Source organism: Varanus komodoensis, unplaced genomic scaffold, assembly GCF_004798865.1.
Source record: "Varanus komodoensis strain SLA01 unplaced genomic scaffold, ASM479886v1 scaffold19, whole genome shotgun sequence".
Lineage (NCBI taxonomy): Eukaryota > Metazoa > Chordata > Lepidosauria > Squamata > Varanidae > Varanus > Varanus komodoensis.
The window spans coordinates 15,519,140-15,543,557 of NW_025335550.1; the positions used below are offsets into that span (position 1 = coordinate 15,519,140).

General features: G+C 41.0%; 1 protein-coding gene and 1 pseudogene across 1 annotated transcript in view; one reads left to right on the forward strand and one right to left on the reverse strand.

Annotated features, from left to right (window-relative positions):
* ADAMTSL1 (ADAMTS like 1) overlaps nucleotides 1-24,418 on the forward strand; it is a 591,693-nt gene that overhangs the window by 18,303 nt on the left and 548,972 nt on the right. The gene's annotated exons all lie outside the window — the stretch shown is intronic.
* Nucleotides 1,650-6,876, reverse strand: LOC123022209 (annotated as a pseudogene).

The window sequence follows — 24,418 nt, forward strand, 5'->3', positions numbered from 1 at the left end:
TCCTCTAAAGGAGGCTTTGGCAATCCTGGTCAGTTGATGTACATGGAATGCAGGAGTCATCTCGTCCTTTACATCAGGCAGCAAAATGTCCTGGGCTGGCCCTTTCTGGCTATTCTGGCTAATTATAAAGTTTTCCTTCCAGAAAGGTTGGCTATACTGATGACAGGGACCTAGCTCTGTGTGCATGCATGCATAAATCAGTGGGTTTTTTTGCTTAATCACTGGCAAATAATACAGTAGATCACAGTTCAAGCACATACAGTAGAATATGGTTGTATTTCGCTGTATTTAATCTTAGAATAGTAAGTTGGATGAGGGCATGAAGGCCATTAAGTCCAACCACCTGCTGTTGCAGGACACCATCCCACTCAGATGGCTGTCTAGTTTCCTTCTGAATGTGTCTAGTGTGGGAGAGCCCACCACCTCTCTAGGCAGCTGGTTCCACTGTCCTATTGTTCTGATAGTGAGGAAGCTTTTCCTGATGTCCAGCCTGAATCTGTGTTGTTGCAACATGGAGTTGACTATTCCATGTCCTACACTCTGGGATGAGTGAGACGATATCTTGTCCTTCTTCCTTGTGACAGCCTTTGAGGTACTTATAGAGGGATATATGTCACCCCTCAGTCTTCTCTTCTCAAGGCTGAACATGCCCAGTTCTCTCAGTCTGTCGTCGTAGGGCAGTGTTTCCAAACCCTGGATCCTTTCTAATTTTTCTGCATTTTTCTTAAATCTTGGTGCCCAGAACTGGACACAGTATTCCAGATGAGGTCTGACTAGTGAGGAGTACAGGGGAACTACTACTACTTGTCAATGAACTGCACTTTAGCAAATTGCAACCAAGAAAACCGATATTGCTGTTTTTCATGCCATTATCAGAATCAGTTGTGTTTTTATTTGGATAGTCAAACAAACATGGATGACTGCAAAACGAAGTTGCCAACAGCACAATATGCAATTAATTTGTTATTCATATGGGAATGAATAGAAGAAGATAGCCTTACAATAGGAGGTATCATACTGCTTAGCTCATTTTCTCTTTTCTTTTTAAAAATGTAGTATTCTATACATGATTTTGGAGGAAGCTGTGGGAAGACTATTCTAGCAGCTGTCTGGCTGCCTTTAGAAAGTGATAGAGCTATGTAACAGAGCTGTTCATATAATGATAACAGTTGGAAGAGCCTCAGAGGTCAACTAGTTCAACCCCTGTTCTTATTTTTTTCTTTATCTTTTGAAGAAATAAAGCTAACATACTGTTAAGTGGACCAATCATGGAGCAGCCCATCTGCCTTCATCTGGTCTAGAGAACAATGGTTCCTGGGTTGCTTGGCATGATGTGCAACAAATCACCCTCTGAGTTACCGAGGAAGACAACACAACATTTCAACCTAAAAAGAAATCATGGGTTGTCATGAAGGTCAACATGTTCCATCCACATAATGAGCATGACATAGCTCAATGGGCCGTGTTATTCCTTTCCCTCTCATTGGTCATCATCGTACCTTTTCCTGACACACACTACATAAAGTGCTTCTTTTAATGATAGTTTGAGAAGTAAAGTTAGGCTCACGCTGTGTAGTTCATAAGCATGGAAGAAAAAGATAACACACATGAGTTCCAAGTAGTTAGAAGGAGCAAAAGGAAGATAAAGTTTAACTGAGGAGTAGGCTGGACTTCCCACCAGGTGGCTTTCTCCTGGCTGGCGCTGGTGCTCCCAGTCTAGGAACAGGTGCCACTGGCGTGGGTTTATCTTCACTTGGGCCTGAAGCAGCTTCTGTTTCAACCGCTTTGTTTTCAGGAGCCTCACCTTCCCTTTCCTTTGGATCTACATAATCACCAGAGTTTGGATCAGGAGAGTCTGTCCTTTGTGTCCCAAGCACTTCAGAACTTTCACTGACATCACTGGACCTGGCTGTTGATCTGGCTCAGGAAGGTGAATTTTCTTCTGGAGTTCCAAAAATACTGGATGCCATCTTGTTCCTTTTTGTTCCCGCCTGCTGTTTTAGCAAATCAAATCCCAAATTGAAATTGAAACTACCACCTGGAGGCTGAAGAACCCTGGAACTGCTGTGCCTGCTGGGGGCCATTCCCTTCAAAGTGGTCATGGTGGTTATGGCAGGAATGAACTGAGTGAAGAGATTGCCCAAGTAAGAGATTAGCAGAAGATGATAATTCTACACCTCCACTCTTAGCTTCTGCCAGTAACAACTCCAGTCCCTTTTCTTGATATTTTGATGCACTATCCACAGCAAAATTGTTAATAGCAAAGAATTGGAAGGAGAAAAGGGATTTCCGATTAATTGAATGGTATAAAGAAGTTTAGAATATAACTGTTAATGACAAGTGGACATGCGAGATAAAGGTGAAAAAAGGATTGGTAAAGAAGAACGATTTTTATAATATATGAGATATGTTTGCTGAATATGTGTTAATAAATGGGGAAAATAATAAACCCTCAAAGGATATATTGCAATTTTGGATGGAAGGGGGTATCTTGGAAAGAGTAGGGAAAAAAAGCAGCCATGTAAGATGCACTAAGGGTGATTTTTTGTTTTTGTTTTTTAAACTTTATTTTATGTACTGAGTGTGTTTTTTCTTTATTATGTAATTTTTGTACTTTGTATTTTAAAGAATAACATTTTTTAAAAATAAAGATTTTGATGCACATATGCATCTGAGTACTATTTTAGTTCCCTGTCTTGGATGTGTATGTGAAGAATATTACAGTTTTTGGAGCAGCATAGTTGCAAACACTATAAAAGCCTTCTTATTTTTTAAACAAGAGGGTTAAAGGCTATTTTTAAAGATGAACCCAGGGCAAAAGAATCACAGCTAAATCTCCTTCTTCCCTGGGCTAGAAATCTATCACTTTCAGTAAGAATGCCTACTCTCCAGTCTAGTCAGTGTCACACTCCAGCTAGAAAATCTGCTGGCTTGGTGTTTCCCTGCTTGTTAATTTTGCTCTTTTACAGTAGCAAACTTCAGTGCCCCACCTCAGCTGTGCCTGCACTACAGAGCTAAAGGATTGCAGCTGGAACTAACTGACACTTGTTTACTCAGCACAGGGCTTTGCAACCATGCAAGATTAGAGCCAGAACATACACATCTGTGCTTGGAAATGAGTATGACTGTTTCCAATGTAATCTACTAATTTAATATCTAATTGAAGTGTGTGGGTTGAAGAAACCTCATTTCAGGAAACAATTAAAGCTGAGAGGCAGTAGATGTGGAGAAATAACTTGCAGTGAAGCATTTGGAATGGATCTGAAAGTGGAAATACATAGCAAACAACAGGGAAAGCAGAGGCACCCCTCCCATTTCATTCCTGCCTCCTTTGGGGCAACCCCCCCCCCATCTCTGCCTCAATTATACATCTTTATAACTGTACCTGGAAAGAGGTTATTTAGCTCTTTTTCTCCCTTACAGATTTTCAGCAATAAGAAAAAATGATAGAAGCAATAGCAGGAAAATGCAGGAGTACAGTTGGTATATGAAGTCATCCAGATACTCTGTCCCTCAGTAAAAGTGTGTGAAGAAGTGTGTGTTGTCGTTGCACATTAAAAACCTTTGTCTGGAAAGCACGTACCTCCACCACTAGATACACCCACTATTTCAATGTAGCCTAAAATATTTCATAAATGAATACATGGAAATGGGTTGCAGTTCATTTTAACAAAACAGGAGTTGAGACATCTCTAAAAATCTGGATGTCATATTTTGTGTACAGGAAGTCATGCTGCCGCTGCCGCCGCCTCCTCAAGTAATTCTGTTTTTCAGCATGACACTGACTGCAAATATTGCAAACCTTTGAAACTCACAGAGCATGGCCTTTTATGGACATCATAATGTATCCCGTGTGTATTTATCTTTTGAAAAAGAATATCCCATGTAGCCATTACTGGCAAAGCTAGTAAAGGAGCATATGTGCAAGTCAAAAAGCTTAAAGGGGAAAACTATCTCTCTTCAGAAGAGAGCAATGACAATGAGTGTTTGTTTTCTGAAATTCAGTTACAGATTCAATGTTTCCAGACAACTGCCTGTGATTTTTTTCCCTAGTAAAGGTAAAGGTTTCCCCTTGACATTAAGTCCAGTCATGCCTGACTCTAGGGGGTGGTGCTCGTCTCCGTTTCCTAGCCGAGGGAGCCAGCGTTTGTCCGCAGACACTCTCCGTGGTCGTGTGGCTGGCATGACTAAACACCGAAGTGCACAGAACACTGTTACCTTCCCACCAAAGTGGTACCTTTTTCTCTACTTGCTTTTGCATGCTTTCGAAATGCAAGGTTGGCAGGAGCTGGGATGGAGCAACAGGAACTCACCCCGTTGTGCAGATTCGAACCGGCGACCTTTCGATCAACCAGCCCAGCAGCACAGCAGTTTAAACCACTGCGCCACCTGCAGTCCCTATTTTTTCCCGCTACTGGACTAAAGTAAGATGCATTTAGTATCTTATTCTGGTGGTTCTTTTGAGGGGTTGGAGAGCACAACCTGTTGCACCCTCCCTGAAGGAGCAGGTTTGCAAGTTGGTGTTCTTCTAGAGCCACCTTTGCCACTTGAGGTTCAGCTGGCCTTAGTGGCACAGAATGCTTTCTACCAGTTTCAGCTGGAGACCCATGTATGCCCCCCTCTGGACAGAGATAGTCTGTTTTCTATCATCTCTGTTCTCCAAGTTAGACTACTGTAATACACTCTACATGGTACCGATCTTGAAAAGTATTCAGCAAAATGCAGCAGCCAGATTATTAACAGGGGCTAGAAGGTCTGAACACGCAACACCAATTGTGTCCCTCTTAAACTCACTGTGCAGTGCTTCTGAGCCTGATTCAAGGTGCTGGTTTTAACCTGTACAGTGCGGCACAGTTGGGATTGCAATACCTGATGCAACTATTGCTCTGAGTCTACTCTGACACTACAGTCTGTATCTGAAGCCTTTCTCTGAGTGCTGCCTCAAGGGAAGTACAGAGGGTGGCAACCCATTTGTGATCTGCACACTGTTATCCACACTCACATCTTTTTAGTGCCACGTTGAAACTGTCCCCCACTTCCAGAGGCTTATGCAAGTTGTAGGACAGCTGTTCTAGCCAGTCTACCTTTAAAAAAATGAAACTCTTTTAAATATTGTATGTTGAAATTTCATGCTGTGTTTTATTATTTTATCTTATTTTATGCTTTGTGCATTGCTGTGAACTTCCCAGAGAGTTCTGGCTATTAAGCATTATAAAAATGAAATTAATGAAACATTAAATCTAAATACCAATGCTAAATATTAAAAAATTATTATCTTCTATGCTTCCTGTGTAAGTTACTTTTATGCCTCTCAAATAGTAAATTTTACAGACACGTCTCATCTGCACATGGTTTACTTTGGCCTCACAGGAACTTTTTAATTATTTATCCAACTTATTTCTTCTGACATACACACAGTTCTTTCACACACTGGCATGCAGAGAATTTGGGAATTTTTAGTTCAAAGTCCATGAACTTCTTTCACTTTAAGCTGGATGCAATTCTCATTCTTTCATCCCATATATCTTATCTCTGACCTCTTTCTTAATTTTTCCAGCATGTAGGTATTAGTTAGTCCTCTTATCCTCACACCCTCTTTTGTTCTAATAGCCAGTCAAATATTCTCAAACCTGGTAAGTAGAAAACTTCTGCTGACTTGTTTTTTGTAACATAATCTTCTGGGTTTCTGAATGCTTTACCTTTTACCATCACTGTACAAGTAATTCCATTTATCTAGAGATAAGTGTGCTTCATGAAACTCCATTGCCTTTTCCAAATTAAAAAGAGGGTACAGGGAAAAGAGGCTTTATTCATACAAGCACTTCACTTACAGCATTGTCTTTTGATAACAGAGTTTTCAGGGTATTGCTGTATTCCAGGAGTAGCATTAGTCTTTAGCAGCATCCTTGTTTTGGAGGGTAATATATAAGGTTGGACCTGTACCAATCAGTTTAGAGTTGACAGGGCTGAAACTCATACAGAGGACTAAACAGGATTAAAAACAAAAAACAAAAGGAAACTATCTACCCCACAATAGTGGTCTACCAAAAAAAAAAAAAAATTCTAATTAGTTTCCATTAGTTTCTTATAGAAAACTGACCTTCCTTCTCATGTGTAACCTGGGTATTGCTAAATTCTGTGCCTCTGTCTTTACTTTCAGTGGGGCACCTGTATGGATGGACTATCCAAACTATCAGGTCTGCTTCAAAGCATAAGTGTTTCTTAGTTGCTTGAAACATGAGGTCACATTCCCACATTTTGGCTATATATGCATATGCATATAAAACTGATTTTGCTTCTGGTGCATTAAAAGGGGTATATTCAGCACCATGGACCACATTGGTTATACAAGTCTTCTGGCTGCAGCTAAGTTTTGAAAAGTCATAATTTGCATACACTTATATAAATTTCTGTTGACTGCGTTAATACTTTTGTGGTGCTCTATAGACAATTTTTTAGTTTGAGCCCAGACCGAGAACTGTCTGGTTAGTAACATGCTTAATAGGTAAAGGTGCTTGTAAAGTCCAAAATGTTGTAACTAAAAATAGGGCATACTTTGAAATCTAAACAACAGTGACCACCAAACCACTGCAAGCAAACATGGGAAAATGCTTTTCAGACTCGCTAAAGATGACTTAATAATAGTCTGGTCTGCATCTGTGCACAGAACTAGAAAGAAACAACTTGCTTCAAACTAATCCAAATCTGCAGCAAGAACAAGTGATGTGATCTGTTGTGTTCTTTCCATAGAGGAGGAAAAATAGGCTATGTGCTTAAAATATAAACTTTCTGGTCACTGTCACTGATTCCACTTTTCAATACCTTATCACTTGCATGAATTGTCTGCTTCTTTAAAGCAGAATCCGAATGTGCCATTTCCTAACATACTAGAAGCAACCTACATTTCTGTTAGCCCCATAGCATAGCATATTCAGGTAAATTTAGGCAAGCAAGCACACTTTTGAGTAAAAAACAAAGAGAATTAACTGGCTACTATGTATCATACAATATAGTTAGATACTGTAACTTCAGTTGAAGGGCAGGTGATATATTTTCTTGAATGAATGAATGAATAGGAATGTACTCTGGAGTCCTTCTCACTTCTTTATGGCTATAGAGGAATGAAAGATTAAGGAGCTTCTTGCTCCAAAAATGATTATAATATTTATTTATTTATTACAAACATTTGTATTCCGTCCTTCCGACAAGTGCTCAGGATGTCTTATATAGCATAAAATTGAAACAGTACAATAATAAAGAAAACCACGATTATTAAAACCGTATAAAACTGAACCTCATAAACTAAAAAGAAAAGGAGGGAACAAAGGGAAGATAGAAGATGGAAAGTGTGACTGTGAAGAAAAAAATCTTAAAAACATCTGAAACCCTTAATTATTAACATGATGGTTAAATAAAAAGGTCTTTACCTGGCGCTGGAGTATTTATTTATTTATGCATTTATATGTCACCCCCATTTCAATGGAGTCTCTGGGTGGACAAGTCAAGTGCGGGCCTTAAGTGTTTATCCCTAGCACTGGTGACCAAGACAGATTAGGGATCCTGCTGGTGTACCACCCACCCTACTACCCAGCAGACTCCCTGCTGGAGCTGGCGGAGATCATCTTGGACCTATATTGAAGTCTCCGAGACGATGGTCTTGGGGGACCTCAATATTCATGTTGAGGCGGCATTGTCTGGGGCAGCTCAGGACTTTACGGCTGCCAGGACAGCCGTGGGGCTGCCTCAATATGCCACCAGCCCAACACATACAAAAGGTCACATGCTTCCTGTTCTTCGCAACTGGGCAGACGGCAATCTGATAGTAGGGGGGTTGTCATCAACCCCATTGTCATGGTCATATCACTTCCTCCTAAGGTTTGGACTTTCGGCCCCCTTTCCCCTCGGGAGGGCTGGGGGACCCTTAAGTTGGTCTGTCCCCAGAGTCTGATGGACCCAGATGATTTCCAGAGGGATCTGGGGCATTTTCCTGCTGGCATGGTTGGTGCTCTGGTCAATGCCCAGGTCACCCTGTGGAATAAGGAGGTGACTTGGGCAGTTGATATGATCTCTTCCAGGTGCCCTCTCCTCTCTTGCGGAGCCCACCCAGCTCCCTGGTACACACCAGAGCTGCATATAGTGAAGCAAGAGGAATGACAGCAAGAGCTCAGGTGAAGGAAAACTCGGAATGAATCTGACCAAACATGGCATAGTGCCCAGTGTCAGGACTATTCCCCAGCAGTGAAGGGGAAAGAAAGACCTCCATTGCAGCCTTGAGTTGTTATCTTGCGGAGATCTTTTGTGTGGTTCATAGTCCTTTACACTCTGGCCCAAGATGCAATACCATCAAACCCTCAGACACTTGCTGTGACAAGTTTGTGCAACATTTTGAGGGTAAAGTCACTCGAATTCAACTTGAGGTGGACACTACAGTTAGTCCAGTGCCACACATCCAGTGTGCCATCTGGGCCAATGTTACTGAATGAATTTCAGCTATTGCAACCTGAGGATGTGGTCAAGGTGCTGGGTTATGTCTATGCCACAACTTGTTCATTAGCCCACCTTGGCTAATCGAAAGATCGAAGGAGGGGTCTCCTCACTGTATCCAGGAGGTGGTGAATGCCTACGTGAAAGTGGGAGTTGTGCTTGCCCTTTTAAAGACAGTGGTGCTTCCACCACTCCTTAAAAAGCCACATCTGGATCCAGAAGACATAAATAATTATCAACCCATAGCCAACACTCCTTTCCTGGGCAAGGTGCTTGAGCAGGCTGCAGCCAGGCAACTCTAAGCACTCTTGGAGGAAACAGACAATCTAGATCCATTTCAATTGAGCTTTAGGCCTGGCTTCAGAATGGAAACTGCCTTGGTCTCCCTGTGGGATGACCTATGCCAGGAGAGAGATGACGGAGCGTGACCTTGTTGATTCTCCTGGATCTCTCAGTGGCTTTTGATACGATTGACCATGGTATCCTTCTGGAGAGGCTGGATGGACTGAGAGCTGCGGACACCGCTTTGTAGTGGTTCCACTCCTACCTGGCTGACTGCCTCCAGGTGGTAGAGCTGGGGACTGTCACTCTGTGCCATGCCATTTGCACCATGGAGTTCTATACAGCTCCATTCTGCCCCCCATGCTCTTTAACATCTACATGAAACCACTGGGTGGGGTCATCCAAAGGTATGGACTGAAGTCTTCAGTATGCTGATGACACTGAGCTCTACCTCTCATTTTCATCTAACCCAGGTGAGGTGATGACTGTCCTGAACCAGTGCCTTGGTTCGGTAATGGACTGGGTGAGGGCCAATAAATTGAAGCTCAGTCTAGACAAGATGGAGGTTCTGTTGGTGGGCAGGACATTTGTTCAACCGGGAAATTTTCAACTAATCCTGGATCGGGTTGTGCTCCCCCTAAAGGATAAGGTTCATAGCTTGGAGGTGCTCCTGGACGCTGAGCCCTCACTTGTTTCTCAGGTGGCCTTGGTGGCCAGGAGCACTTTCTGTTAGCTTAGGCTGATTTTCCAGCTACATTCCTACTTGGAGGAGTGGAGCCTCACCATGGTTGTCCATGTGCTGGTAACCTTTTGCCTGGGTTACTGTAATGCACTCTACATGGGGCTGCCTTTGAAGATGGTCCGGGTACCTCAGTTAATCCAAAACAGAGCAGCACAGTTACTAACAAGGACCAACTCTAGAGAACAGATCACACTGGTCCTCTGCCAATTGCATTGGTTGCCTGTTACTGCCTGGGCCCAATTCAAAGTGTTCATGCTAACATATCCTCCTGTTGTATTTTATTGTATTTTTACTCTATTAAGTTTTATGGTTTTAGTTATTATTGTCATTTATTTTTATCTGTATTTTAAATTTTTTATTCTGTATCACTATTTATGATTGTGCTGTGAGCCACCCAGAGGGCCTTCTGGCTATGGGGTGGCATACAAATACAATAAATAATAAATAAATAATATTCATCAGATAATGTAAGGGGAATAACAAGTAGTCACATGTATGTTTCTATGAGTGCTGCCAAATGAAACTCTTATCAGCCAGTATGAAAGATGCTGTATCTCTCTCTCTCTCTGTTATTTTTGCCCAGCCTCATACATCTTTACCAACATGTCACTTTTGAGCTACTGAAAAACTTCTGAAGAATTGGCAGGTCTATGTATTCTGATGGTATATTTGCCTGGACTCTTGATTGTGAAATATTATATAATATCATGACCTTTCTTTGACATTTGTGGTATGGATGACAGATGTACTTTGGCATTGACACTCAGAATGTTTCACGCTAATCTTGCTCTTCATGATAGGATTACAAGGCAAAAAGAGCCTACTGTATGATCCAACTTTTCAGAGAGTGTGGGCGGGGGCAGGAATCAAAGTCAACTTTTGGTACAAGGGGTTGTCCATTGGAATTCTAGACCTTTTGAACTGTATCTGTGTCAGCAAATGCCAGAAACAGAAACTGCAGTACAGGGAGCAAAAATTCAAAGCAAGAATTAAATGTTCTCAAACCTGAATTTAAAGAGGTAATGCAAATATTGGGGGCAGGGTGCCTTTGCAATGGACAACTGTCAGGAAGGGTGAGTTTATTCCTTCCCAGTTTCACTAATTCTCCCCTGTAAGTGATGTATCCTATTAATTTTTCCAGCTGGGCTCACTAAAAAAGGGAAGAATGACACTTTGCAGGGCAAAATGGGCAACTCACAGAGTGGTTGTGATCCACTTCTTCCATTCAGTTTGCACATTTATTTAAAACATTTCTATACCGCCCCCATCATATTTCTCTCACCCCACCTTTATGTTAGCATTCTAGAGGAAAATATAATATGCAATTCTCATAATATGCAATTCAACTTCAGCATCAATAGAAAATGGTGAATATGATTATATTAACCACCGTACCTCATAGTTTAGAAAACAAGTAATACCATTGCTGATGGTGAGATCATTGACCACAGAAATCCAACCATTGTTCAGTGTTCAAGTTTTAAAATGTCCAATTGTACTGGATTCATGGGTTTAAACAGAAATGTCACTTTGGCAAGGCAACATACCTGAGGTTAAAGGAGTGTACATTTGTGTCTAAGAAAACAGATCTTTGTTGAGTTATAAACCCTTTTCATGTATTTTGTTGGCTTGTGTACAGATGAAACAGTGTTCTTAAGCTTTAACAATTCTGCAGCAGAGTGAATGCCAACTTGTTCAGATCTTGCTGAGACCCCAGTGAGCGCAGAAAGTCCTGACAGGAAGCAAATGGAATATATATGCATGCCCTGTACGGCGGAACTTAGAGAGGCAATACGCTACACTCAAACTTTGGGGCCTTCCTCCAAATGCCAACTTCACAAGGGGCTCAGAGGGTGGCAACTGGGGGCAAGCTTTCTCTGTGGGAGCCCCCTGTCTTTGGAACAGCCTCCCTGCTGCACCCTGCTTGGTGCCAAAGTTGACATCTTTGGCGCCAGGTAAAGCAGCCCTCTATGAAGAGGCCTTTAAAGATCTCTGTGGTTATCCGGAGGGCAGAGGGGATTATCCTGGTGATTCTTCTTCTTGCTGGGTCTTATTTTATTTTACTGTTTTAAGCTATTTTAAAATTAATTTTAACCTTCTTTTATCATCGTTCCTATGTCATATTTCATTGTATTATTGTTTTGCTCTATGCATTCTTGTAAACCATCCTGAGAGGTTAGCTACAGGACCGTTGTATGACCCTTATGCTGGGGACAACAAACTAGTTAAGAGTTTGTCTCTATTCTGTTTTTTTTTTTAAACCACTGTTATTGAACACTCAGTGAAAGATGCTTCTAGTCACTTAGTTAAAGTACTTGTAGAGCTGGGACCCCCACAAATATCCCTACCTTCCACTCATGTGTCTCCTCTTTGCAGTCAGGGAATGCTGGAGAACTTTCCCTTTCTGGATGGGCAGGGCAGGAAGGCATACTTTGGAGGCCTCCTCTCTACCCTTTCACTTCTTCTCTCTCTGTGGTGATGTTTCAAAGGCCCCCCTTCTCTCCTCTTTCTCTTCCTTTCTCTCTTTTGTAATGGCAATTCTTCTACAGCATTTTTAAAAAAAATAATAGGCTTTGTGGCAATTTGTTCATAAGTATGGGTTGTTCATAACTTGGGGACGTTATAGCATCTCTTTCTTGTATTAGTGCAGCAACTTGGTGTTGAGACTTGGGAGTCTTCCTTTAGGTTAGGAGTGCCCAAATTTCGGGACACCAGTAGACCAACACTCTGGAAGCCCCCATCGTCATGGAGCTCAACTAGGGATACATGATTTTGTTCTGTCTGCATTTCATGGATTGTGAAGTGCCCTTTGTTCCATCTTCTGCTCTCCCCCTTTCTAGTACTTGTATGCATTTGCAGTTGCACAAATTTACATTTCCCAAAAGGATCTGAATTGTTCAGTTGTAACTTGTGATGCAGGTTTTTATTATTGTAAGGGAGATATGCATCATTCAGTAATGCACATACATGCCTATGAACCAAACTGCAGGGCCTAATGGACTTATTTTACACATGCTAATTCATGCAATCTCAGTGAGCCAAAAAGAATGTTTCCCTGTTTATATGCAGTTGCGTGGTGGATTTAGGCATACGAACTGGCCTCAAAGACTACCTTTTAAAAACTGATTATTCAGCAATGCTGTGTTTAAGATGAAAGACCTGTTGTCAGCTAATTCCCTGTTTCAGTACTAGCTGATTCTAAAAATAGCCATTACAAGGAGTACTTGACAAATGAAAAGAATTAAACTGTCATTTGTTTAAGCATTAGCAGCCTATTTATTCAAGACCTTCATGGTAGGATGATTCCACAGTAAATAATCATGGATGATATGCTTGTTACCAATATATTTGCACACTTCAGCCAATAACATTTGGTGCTAGTTTCTTTAAATACCCTTTTGCTTTGACCATATTTAATTGACATGGTTTAATGAAAACGTATCTTCCTAATGTTTTAACATCTTGCTCATGGAAGAAAATCAGAGGAAAACCTTCATTATTGACAGCTGTCACTGAGGTTTTATAATGCGAGATTAAGAACACCTGTTAGTTGGCAACCTGTTCAAGTGAGTTTATTGGGAACAGATGTTGGCTGACAGTGAAAGGTTCCATTTGACTCCTGCCACTGCTAAGAGATTTGCTTCTGTTATCATCTAGTTTGCTGCAAACAGGCGTATTTATTCAGAAGTAAGAGTGAATTATAGGGAATGTTATCAGAGTATTATTTTTTCAAGCCATGGCATTCTAATAGTCCATAGAAATACATATCTCAAGGGGGAAATTAAGCTAAGCCTCCCCCACACATTTCTCTCTCACACACACATGCATAATGCCTTTTTCCTATGGTGAATGCCACCAACATTCATATACAATAGCATAATGTACATTTTAATGTTAAAGCTTCCTGATAAGATGCATGTATTTTTAATGCTTATATGTCAATTAGCACTTTTTGTGTTGGGAAAACACTTTTGTTTTCTGAGGCAATGTAATAAAACAGACAAATGTGAAGAATTAGGCTTCACATTTTTCCCTGAACTTTTGGGAGATGTTAAAAAATATAACCCCATGAGATTAAATTAGTTCTTAACTAAGCACGCGCTCTCTCTCAAATTAACTAATGCACTTTTGTGTACTTAACACACAAGCCCTGAATTAATGGCTTCAGTCTCACTTTTTTGTTCAAATCCACTTGGCTTCCTACTGCAAGACAGTTCAGAGCTTAAGTAAAGTTAAAGAGCACAGGCCACAGAAGGACAGTACAAAACAAAAGGGAAAAATAAAAGAATGCTGAATACTGGCTTCTTGAACAATCCTCACTCAGTATCCTGCCCTTTCTGCTGCATTTCCTACACGGGCCTATTAGTCTAGTACTTGCAAAGGAATTTTTACCGGATGGTATTGGCCAAATGGGGTACAGAATTTGTAAGTTTTTGCAAACTTATATCCTAGTCAAAGTGTCCAAGCTTTCTTATTGGTATCTATGAGTATGACAGTCAAACTATGTTTGGCATTTTGCAATTAACTTGCAATGATTTAAAAATGCAAATAGCATTAGCTGAACGGGAGCTCATTGATTACGGAGATGCCAGAAGGCCTAGACAGGAGGATTTAAGTCTTACCTCCCATGCTGTGCTCCAAAATTCCTTCTCTGAAGCCGGAATTTACTTTTCAGAGTGGAAAAACCCTCTCTGATGTTTCACAAGAAGGATTTTCCCCAGTCAGGGTCTGAGCCTGAGAGACCCTGCAAGTGCCTTCAGAACAAGGAACTCCTTTGCAGGGGCTCACAGGGAACAGCTGAGGAGCAAGTATGCTGGCCCTGGAGACCAGCATAAAAGGCTCCCCTGCACCACTGCTCTTTGCCACAGGGACTCAAGCTGTCCTGGTGAATTTCGCGTGCCCCTGGCCCCCAGCCTGCCTTCTGCTCTGCTCCAGGCTGTTCCTGCCTCAGTCTTCCTTGTCTTCCGCCTGACCCTGTTTCCCCAGGTACCTGTACCCATCCCCACCTTTCTTGCCAGCTCCAGAACATGGGCCTTTGGACTGTGCACTATTGGACTGTATTGCTTGAATCTATTGTCTCCTTGGTTTTCACTCTGGACTGTTCTGCAAATATACCTCTTGCTTCGGATCCTCTGAACCTGATGCATCTGTGCCCTGGTCCTGGCATACCCATCAGAGTTGCCTGCAGCCCATTCACCAAACTTCACACTCTGGGTCACCCTGGAGAAACTGAGTTAAAGTCAGCATCATACCAGTGGTTGTCTTCTAATGCAATGGGACTTCCTCTCTCTTTATTCCTGTGTGCAGCTCCTCTGCTTTGTCAGGGTTTTGCATAGGTGTGAAGGAATACAGGGGAGACTGAAGTAGTTAAATTTCTCCTCCATGCCTGGTAGAATTGCAACAATCAATCATCCAAGGACTCTCCAAGCTAGCTAGCTGACTAGAGAATTCTTGGAGCTGTAGGACATTCTTCTGTCTAAGTATATATAGAATTGTGTCCTTAATGCATATGCCACCTGATGCTTGGCAACATGGGAACTTTCTCAAGGCACTGTTTTGCAGAGTACACAGTTACGGTGTTTTGCAGGTATGGTGGCATTACCCATGCACTCCGTCTCTCAGAATATGGATGACAGAGTTGGCAACTTCACAGCATGCACAACCTGCTTCAGGAAAGAACACCTGTGCTGCATATCCTCCATCTGTTATAGCCATCCTGTTATATCTATTTACTAAACATCATCATGCCTTTGAAAAGAGCAGCAATATTATTAGTATACAATAAGCCCTGATCCTCAAGCCTGTCTCTCCCAGGAGGCGCATTAAGACCTCAGTGGTCAGATTGAGAGGAGTGGGGCGCCAGGCGCTGATCTGCTTTTCCTGTTGCTGACCATTGCAGCACTGCTTTTATTTTGCTGCTTAAGCGGTGATGGCCCTCTGGGGCTCCCCAGAGCACAGGCTGGTGTCTCACTAATTGCTCTGAGATATTATGGGCATCATGGGCTGGAAAGCACCTGCACCTTGCTGCGTTGACATAACAGTGGCAAATACAGTCTAAGGTCATTAAACAGCGTTTTAAAGTTTGTCAACCCTGAGTATTTGCTGCCTCACCCAGTTCATGTTTGGGGAGGATTACCTGGATATATAGCCTAATCTGGATCCTCCTGAAAGCAATAAATATCAAGACAGCGTTGGCTATTTAACTATGCATATAAGTTAAGTCCTCCTTGGAAAATATATTGCATCGGTCTCCAAAACCCCACCAATGTCCTCTTGTATTTCACTCAACTTTAACATGATTGATCAGTTCTTCTTACAGTGTTTCCCTTAATCTTACCCTTACTGCTGTCTGACTCTCAAGCCTTGCCAGATTTCTTGCTCCTCTGGCCCATCCTGCCTACTTGGGTTGGAACTGACTTTGGCTTGACTTTCTTGACTTTGGCTTGCTTTTCTGGTTTTATTCTCATCTTCCATTAAATAACTCCCTCTTTAGACCTTTGCAAATAGTACTGCCCTGCTGCCTCATCACAGAGGTTTTAGCCCCAAACAAAACATTGAGCCTCTTCCTGGCATGGCAGATATCATTGGAAGCTATTCCTAAAAATGCATCCTGAGGAAAAGGGCAGTTCACAAGTATGGTCTGACTAATGGAGAGGTGGTTAGAGTGTTGGAATGGGAAATTGAGAAATTTGGGTCTTAGTCCCCACTCAGCCATGAAGCTCACTAGATGATTTTGAGGCACTCATGGACTCCCAACATAACTTGGTTCAGAAAGTTGCGTGAGAATAACATGGAGAGCTGCAGGATCGTAGAAGTCACCTTGGGTTCCTTGATAGAAGTAAGGTGAGTTATAAATGTAACAGTAATAATGAAAAGTAGAAGAATGAAATCCTTCTATATACCCTTATAAATTGGAATTAGGGTGAGTAGGAAGGTGGCAAGCAGGACAGAGAAGGGAGCATGCCTTCCCTCCTTCAGATGTTCACTTCTATAGCAAAATCTTTTATGTTGTCATAAAAGCCACTTTAATGGCTGCACCTCTGAAGTGCAGACATGCAGTAATCTGAGTAAAACAGTGTGTTTCCGTAGCACTTAGAAGTCCCTGCCAGCTTAAGCATTTTACTTTGCTTGCAACCACCTGTTGCTTTTAAATGGTCTCAGAGTAACATTAGATTCCAGCAGTGTACTGCATCCAGGAAGATTTTCATTTGTACATACCTGTATTATTTAGATAAGATCCTTGAATGTTAATAACCAAGGGTGGCCTTGTGTACATTGCTACAAAATAGGAAATGTATTATCAGAAAAGAGGAGATAGATTTGCATAAATTGTGTGCATATGCAGTTATGTGTATTTAGAGATAATGGTGATAACAATACAATACTTTCCATCATGATGAAGAGCATGACCTGGCATGCTGAGTGCTGCTGCCCATTTTCCTGTGCATGTGCTGACTGCTGATGGGCAACTTCAGGGCCTTTCCTTGTTCTCACTCTTTATGTTCTTTATTTTACCCTGGATTTGGGCCGGACAGCCCTTCAGTAGATGATACTTTCAAACAAGAATGTTCTTTGTAAAGTAGGACAAATAGCTACCTATAGCATCATTTTTCCTTGCTGCTCCTTATAGTGAGATGAATATAACTGTATATTTGTTTGCCACAATAGGGTTCTGCCTTGCTGTGCCAGCCCAATACACACGACAAGGGAGTAAGAATAAAAAAGGTTTGTTTTGCAAAATAAAGGTCCTCTGTACGTCATGGTTGTAGAGGGGGCCCCTTTCAAACTTTTCACATCTTTTATATAGCTTCCCACACAAAGGATGTCAGAAGCTCTACTCTGGTTCGCTATAATTTGCTGCAGTATGGGTCTTCTTAATATTATTATTATTATTATTATTATTATTATTATTATTATAACATTTCTATGCCGCCCCTTGCTGAAGCCTCGGGGCGGCTTACAACACAATAAGATACATTGAAATACAATAGAACATAATAAATTACCACTAAATACAAAAATACAAAAAATACACTGAGATACAATAATATAAAATTAAAATTAACAGTATAAAATAAGTAAATAAAGAATATAGGAGGAGAAAAGAGAAGGAAGAAGAAGTTGCCCTGGCCAGATCATATATTTTAACAATTAAAATGATGTTTAAATAAAAAGGTCTTAGCCTGGCGCCGAAAAACCAGTAACGACGGTGCCAGGCGGACCTCTTTGGGGAGTGAATTCCATAGGTTGGGTGCCACCGCAGAGAAAGCCCTCCTCCGAGTACCTACTCACAACTATTTCTGCTAGTTAAAATTTTCTGAAGTTCCTACTTTACCAAGTAAAACTATGCCTGTTACTTGGAGTTTCTCATTACCTCAGATTCCCTGATCACTTTGTACAGGGTCAGATGTCCCACCTATTTCTGGTCTGTTCATGTGATGTGTCCAACAAATTGGCTGTTTGTGCTCATACACTGGCCTTCAAAGTACACCAGGCTAAGCTAGACACTCTCTCTTATTGTGAATCTTAACTGTGTAAGAGAAAGACAGTATGCAAGGAGAAGAACAGTGAGGCTGTGAAATCACCTTTAGAAGAAATTGCTCTGCTCTTGTGGCTGTTTGGGGAAGAGAAACAACCTAATTCTTCTAAAAGGCTTATGGATGCTGAAAGGACCCTGTAGTCCTGTACAGTGTTGATTGTTTTAACTTAGCTTTGGTCCTGTTTTAATTGTTTATTCTGCTGGAAGCTGCCTTGACAAGGGAAGTTATAAATGTTTTAAATAAATATATCTCATAATGAATGCCAGAAGTCCTCCACAAACAACTGCATGTAATCCAGGATTATATAAGAGATTGCCACTATCTGTCCCACATACTTTTGGTGGGGGGAAAGCTGTGTTCTACTTGGCCTTTTAGAGGTGAGAACTGTTCTTTGACATTATAGGCACCAAATTGTTCTCCTTGCACACAAGAAACATGAACTCTTCCTCTAGTGTTAGGGTAATTTGTATGTATGTTTACTTGAAAACAAACCCTACTGAATTCAATGAATTGCAGTTTGCATCAATTGGCTCTAAAGAGTTCACATGACTTTCAGCTGGTTATTTAGGCTCTCTTGTTGGGGTGGTATTTTAATTTTGAACGTGTATAATCGTATTAGAAAAAATATTATACATGTTAGTGTTCTCTGTGCTCTGAAACCAATAACATCCACTCTAGTGCATCTATGAAAAGGTTTTCAGATGCAGGGCTTTTAAAGAACTGATACTCCTGTGAGTGTCACTCTCAGTAAGATACTAAAAATTAAATGCCAGGCAGAAGCAAGTTACTTTACAAAGCAAAAGTACTCTGCAAAAATGCAGACTGTTGATTTGTTCGAACAAACAAATTTTGTTGGTTTTGTTTCCACAAGTTATTTTTCAAATATGCTTGTGAAACTATGTCTAAAACCACAAAACTCTGTTATAGAATAACAAGTCATCTAATCCCACTGGTGAAATAATTGCATTTTTTTCAAGAAAGTAGCTAAAAGGAATTCTCGTAGTTACTTATATAATATGCCCCTATAATTTGACTTGTCAGTCACCAGATGGCACACACAGAAAAGAGGTACTGTGTGGTGTTGCATTTCTTTACTTCTGCCTGCTTTGGCTTTCCTGGTGCAGCTGATAGGCTGACAAAGTCAGAGACATAATAAGAAAGACATAATAATTCATAGCAAAATCTTCCTTTCCTCCTCTCTTTTAAAGGACCATGAAGTACACAGGGACATGTTTTTGTGTCTGTTGCAGTACAGATGCTTTATAGCTTATCCTAAGGCATACAGGTGTATTACTCTGAGATCAAACGCTCTCTCTTGAAGGACAAAGAAATTGTATAGTATCGTATTATACTATAAGTATTCAAAAGACAGGGTGGTTAGTTTGCACTATCACTACAAAAGTCGTGGATTTAATATATCCAGGAAAATTAACCTGTTTCCATATAGACAGGCAAGTTTATTGCAGCAAAACAATTGTAGCACCTTGAAACATCTATTTTATTATAGCATATGCTTCTGGGTATATACCATAATACTCAAGCTATAGTGAACATTTGGAAAATGGAAGAGTGTATTTTGTTATTGAATAGCCTTATTTCAAATAGTAAAAATAGATAAAACAATAGATAAATCAAACATCCCTTGTGTTCTTATTCATGTTTAACTGCAAGCAATACTCCTTCTTGTGGATATTTTTGTACATTTTGGCTTACTGTAAACCAGTGCATTGTAGAACTAGGTTTTATAGACTAACAAAGGCTTCACTGTCAGGGTGTAGTTAGTGTATGAATTAGTGCCAAGGAAAGAATACTACTACTGCTATTTCTGTGATTGTTAATTTCAGGATAAACTTGCTATTCTGCTCTGGTTAACTGCTTCTGTTTTTGTTCACAGCCACAAATTTGGTGTATATAAGGGTTATATCTAAATAAGATCTAACCAATACTGAAAAATTGATATATTGGTTATGCCTCTTACAGCATTTCAGTGTCTGTTGCTTGCTGCTAAAGCTAAATGGCTGTTTGGATAAATGCACGAATATGAAAGAATGTGTGAGTTTCTAAAAGAAAAGCTGATCAGGGTGTCCATCTGGAGCAGCCTTCCCCACCCTGTCACCCATTATAGATTTTGGACGACAACTTCCATAATACTTCACTGTTGGCCATGGTGGTTGGGGCTAATGAGAGTTTTTGCTCAGAATATCTGGATGGCACCAGCTTGTGCAAGGCTGATTTAGAGCTTTAAGGGGAAGACAGAACAGATGGGATGGGATGGAGCTCTCTTCTGGTTTTATGCATCATTGTGCAGTAGGGAAGAGGAACTTTCCTCTTAAGAACTTTCTTAAAAGCTGGTTAGTGTGCTAAGAATAGGATGAAAGTAATTTTTCTCTGAAAAAAGTCATGTGGTTGCTGAATTTTTGCAGCAAATTGCTACCTGTTGCACTAGTTATGTTGTGCAAGAATCCTTAGCATTGGCATTGGGAAACTGATGAATGAATGCCACCTGATGATAATTCCTACCCTCCTTGTTGATGCATATGTATCACGTGAGGTGCCTTACAAGTTGAAATCACATTATTATACATTGAAAATAGGGAACAACATGCAGTGATGAAAAATATGGATGGAAGGAAAAATGCCTTTTGCATTTGCTAAGCTTTTCTGAACACCGCATTGAAGTGCAGCGCCTGTGTTCAGTTGTGCTCCTTTTTGAACGCAAGAGTGTGCATTTTTAAAAGGACACACACAGGTGTGCACCGTTTCCAAATAGAGTAAAGCATAAAAATGTGAAACTCCATGTGTTCTGTGTTTTAACATTTCTTTAACCCATCCTCATATGTGATACCAAATTTGTATGCTTATGAATTCAAAAATTGTGTTAAAAGCAAACTCATAATGAAGAATAGTTATCTTTTTTTTCTTGTGTCATTTTGTTGCTCTAAATAGCTGTTTTACTATGATCTGTCTTATTTTTTATCATTCATAAAGGAGTAAGTTATCGTGTGTTTATCTCTGCAGTTGTGTAAGTTTATACCCTACAGGAATCTATCTGAAAACAACCTGCCAGCAGTTTGAATGATGTTCAAGCCAAGTTGTACAGAAGGCCCTAAAGCAAATCAGCTCTGAAACTGTCATTTTCATCAGTGTGGGGGGGGGGGGAATTTGGGGGGCAAAGTAGTGTGTGTTTCCCTTGAAGGATAGTTGAGCATTATTATTTTTTCTTTAATGTTTACTCAGATGTAGATTCAGGGGTCCCTGATCTGGTTTAGAAGCCTTGGGTAGGGGAATTTTTAAGATCCATATTGAGGACCCAGTGCCTACCCTAGAGTAAAAACAAAAAAATAGCTGCTAGATACTGTGGTGGGATATCATAAATCCTATTTAGTCCGTAATTGTAAGCCGTCCTTAAGCATATAAAAGTTTTAAATAAATAAATAATATTCCAGTAGCATATAAAAATTGACATATATGATTATAAAGTTTATTACAGTTTTCAGTTGCAAGATTCTGCTATTAATGATTGATGAATGGCTACATTCAATTTTCTGATTAATGTAGTAATACAGTACTGTTTCTGTTAAAAAAGAAAACACCCGATGGGTTTACAAGTTTGTTTTAGAGATACTGTGTGCAAAAGGAAGTGCCTGGCTAATATTTTCCTGAGTCTCACTTGGATGAGTTCTCTAATATAGTGACAGTCTGGATACTTCAACTGGTTCAAAACAGAGCTGCCAGGCTGCTGACGGGGACTGGGCGTTGTGTTCACGTGACTCCAGTTCTCCGTCAGCTTCACTGGCTTCCCATTGAAGTCCGGGCCCACTTCAAGGTGTTGGTGATGACCTATGAAGCCCTAAACGGCTTGGGTCCTGGTTACCTGAAGGAGCGCTTACGTCCATATATGCCCGCCCGCCCCTTGAGATCAGCGGGAGAGGCCCTTCTCCGGGAACCCTCCGTGAAGGAAATTAGGAGGGTGAGTACTCGGAGGAGGGCTTTCTCTGCGGTGGCGCCCAATCTATGGAACGCGCTCCCCAGAGAGGTCCGCCTGGCGCCGTCGTTATTTGTTTTTCGGCGCCAGGCGAAGACCTTTTTATTCAAGCGGCATTTTAACTGTTAATATTATTGGATTTTATCTGGCCAGGGCGGCTTATTTTATACTGTATTGTTGTATTTTTAATTTAATATTTATATTTTTAATTTATATTATAATTATTTTAACTTAGTGATGTAAGCCACCCCAAGGCTTCGGCGAATGGGGCGGCATGAAAATGTTTTAATACATAAATAAATAATAAATAAATATTATTTTAGAAGTGTCATTTCCCACGTGTTTGGTGATCCCTGTGTTCAGAGAATGCCACCATATTCGAGGCTGTTCTATACAGACACTGTAGGACAGGGATTCTCACACCTGCTGCTCACAGAGCTCATTTGAAAAAATGGAAAACCTATATTTATTTATTATATTTATACCCTGCCTTTTTCTTGTGAGGAATCCAATTCTTCTCTTTCACATTTTTCTTTTCACAACAAACTTGTGAGGTAGGTTATGCTAAGAGGCATAGGCCCAAAGGTTCCAAAAAGGTCCACAAAAACCATCATCCAGACCAAGACTGTTTCACCACTGACACCAAACTGACGTTGTTCTAGATAATCTGCTGTATCCAGGAATCTCTGCACTGGTTGAATCCTCTTGATCACTTTTTCCAAATGATCAAGGAATATTTGCAAAAGGAATGGAATATTTGCAACTAGGCAGTATTGTTCTAAAACCTCCTAGTTCAGGTGGGCCTTTTTACATTTATTTTTCATAGCATTCCACCTTATTTCTAAAATGTGTATACTGTACCTTCAATGCCAGCATTCCCAGTTGGTGGCACTGTAAAAGAAAGAGCATTACAAAAAGTAAGCATGTGAAACACTAGCAAATGTTGTTGTTGTTAGTCGCGAAGTCGTGTCTGACCCATTGCGACCCCATGGACAACATTCCTCCAGGCCTTCCTGTCCTCCACCATCCCCAGGAGCCCACTTAAGCTCTCACCAACTGCTTCCATGAATCCATCTAGCCACCTCATCCTCTGCCGTCCCCTTCTTCTTTTGCCATCTATTGTTCCCAGCATTAGACTCTTCTCCAGGGAGTTCTTCCTCATCAGGTGGCCAAAGTATTTGAGTTTCATATTCAGTATCTGGCCTTCTAAAGAGCAGTCAGGGCTGATCTCCTCTAGGACTGACCGGTTTGATCGCCTTGTGGTCCAAGGGACTCGCAGGAGTATCCTCCAGCACCACAATTCAAAGGCCTCAATCCTTCGGCACTCAGCCTTCCTTATGGTCCAGCTTTCACAACCATACATTGCAACTGGGAAAACTATAGCCTTGACTAACCATACAATTGGGTACAGTTGTGTGTTCACTATTAGTATCTTATTCAAGGTATGGGCCCTGTGTTCATATTATAAATGCAGAGGTGTGTTTGTACATGGGGGCTTTTAAGCGTCCCATTTGATTGTCACTTCATGTGGGGAGCTGGTACTGGAAAGACTTTTCCCTTTCCCCAGGTGCAAGTGAGAACACTTTCTGTTCATGGAATCTCATTTACTGTTACATATGTGATACATACATTGAGAAAAGAAGACTACAAGGGGACATGATAGCACTTAACACAGCAACAGTGACTCATGCGCTGGTGACTTCCTGTCTTGACTTCTGTAACACGCTCTACGTGGGGCTACCCTTGAAGATGGTCCGGATACTTCAATTGGTTCAGAATAGAGCTGCCAGGCTGCTGACGGGGACTGGACGTTATGTTCACATGACTCCAGTTCTCCGTCAGCTTCACTGGCTCCCCATTGAAGTCCGGGCCCAATTCAAGGTGTTAGTAATGACCTATAACGCCCTAAATGGCTTGGGTCCTGGTTACCTGAAGGAGCGCTTACATCCATATATGCCCAGTCGCCCCCTGAGATCAGTGGGAGAGGCCCTTCTCTGGGAGCCCTCCGTGAGAGAAATTAGGAGGGTGGCTACTCGAAGGAGGGCCTTCTCAGCGGTGGCGCCTAAGTTATGGAATGCGCTCCCCAGAGAGGTCCGCCTGGCGCCGTCATTATTTGTTTTTCGGCGCCAGGCAAAGACCTTTTTATTTAAGCAACATTTTAAATGTTAATACCACTGAATTTTATCTGGCCAGGGCGGCTTATTTTATAATGTGTGTTTTAAATTATTATGATTATTTTATATGTATATTTTAACTTACTGGTTTTATTTATTGTTGTAAGCTGCCCCGAGGCTTCGGCGAATGGGGCGGCGTAAAAATGTTTTAATAAAAAAATAAAAAAAATGAACAGGTACGTCAAAGGCTTGTCACTCAGAAATTGACTAA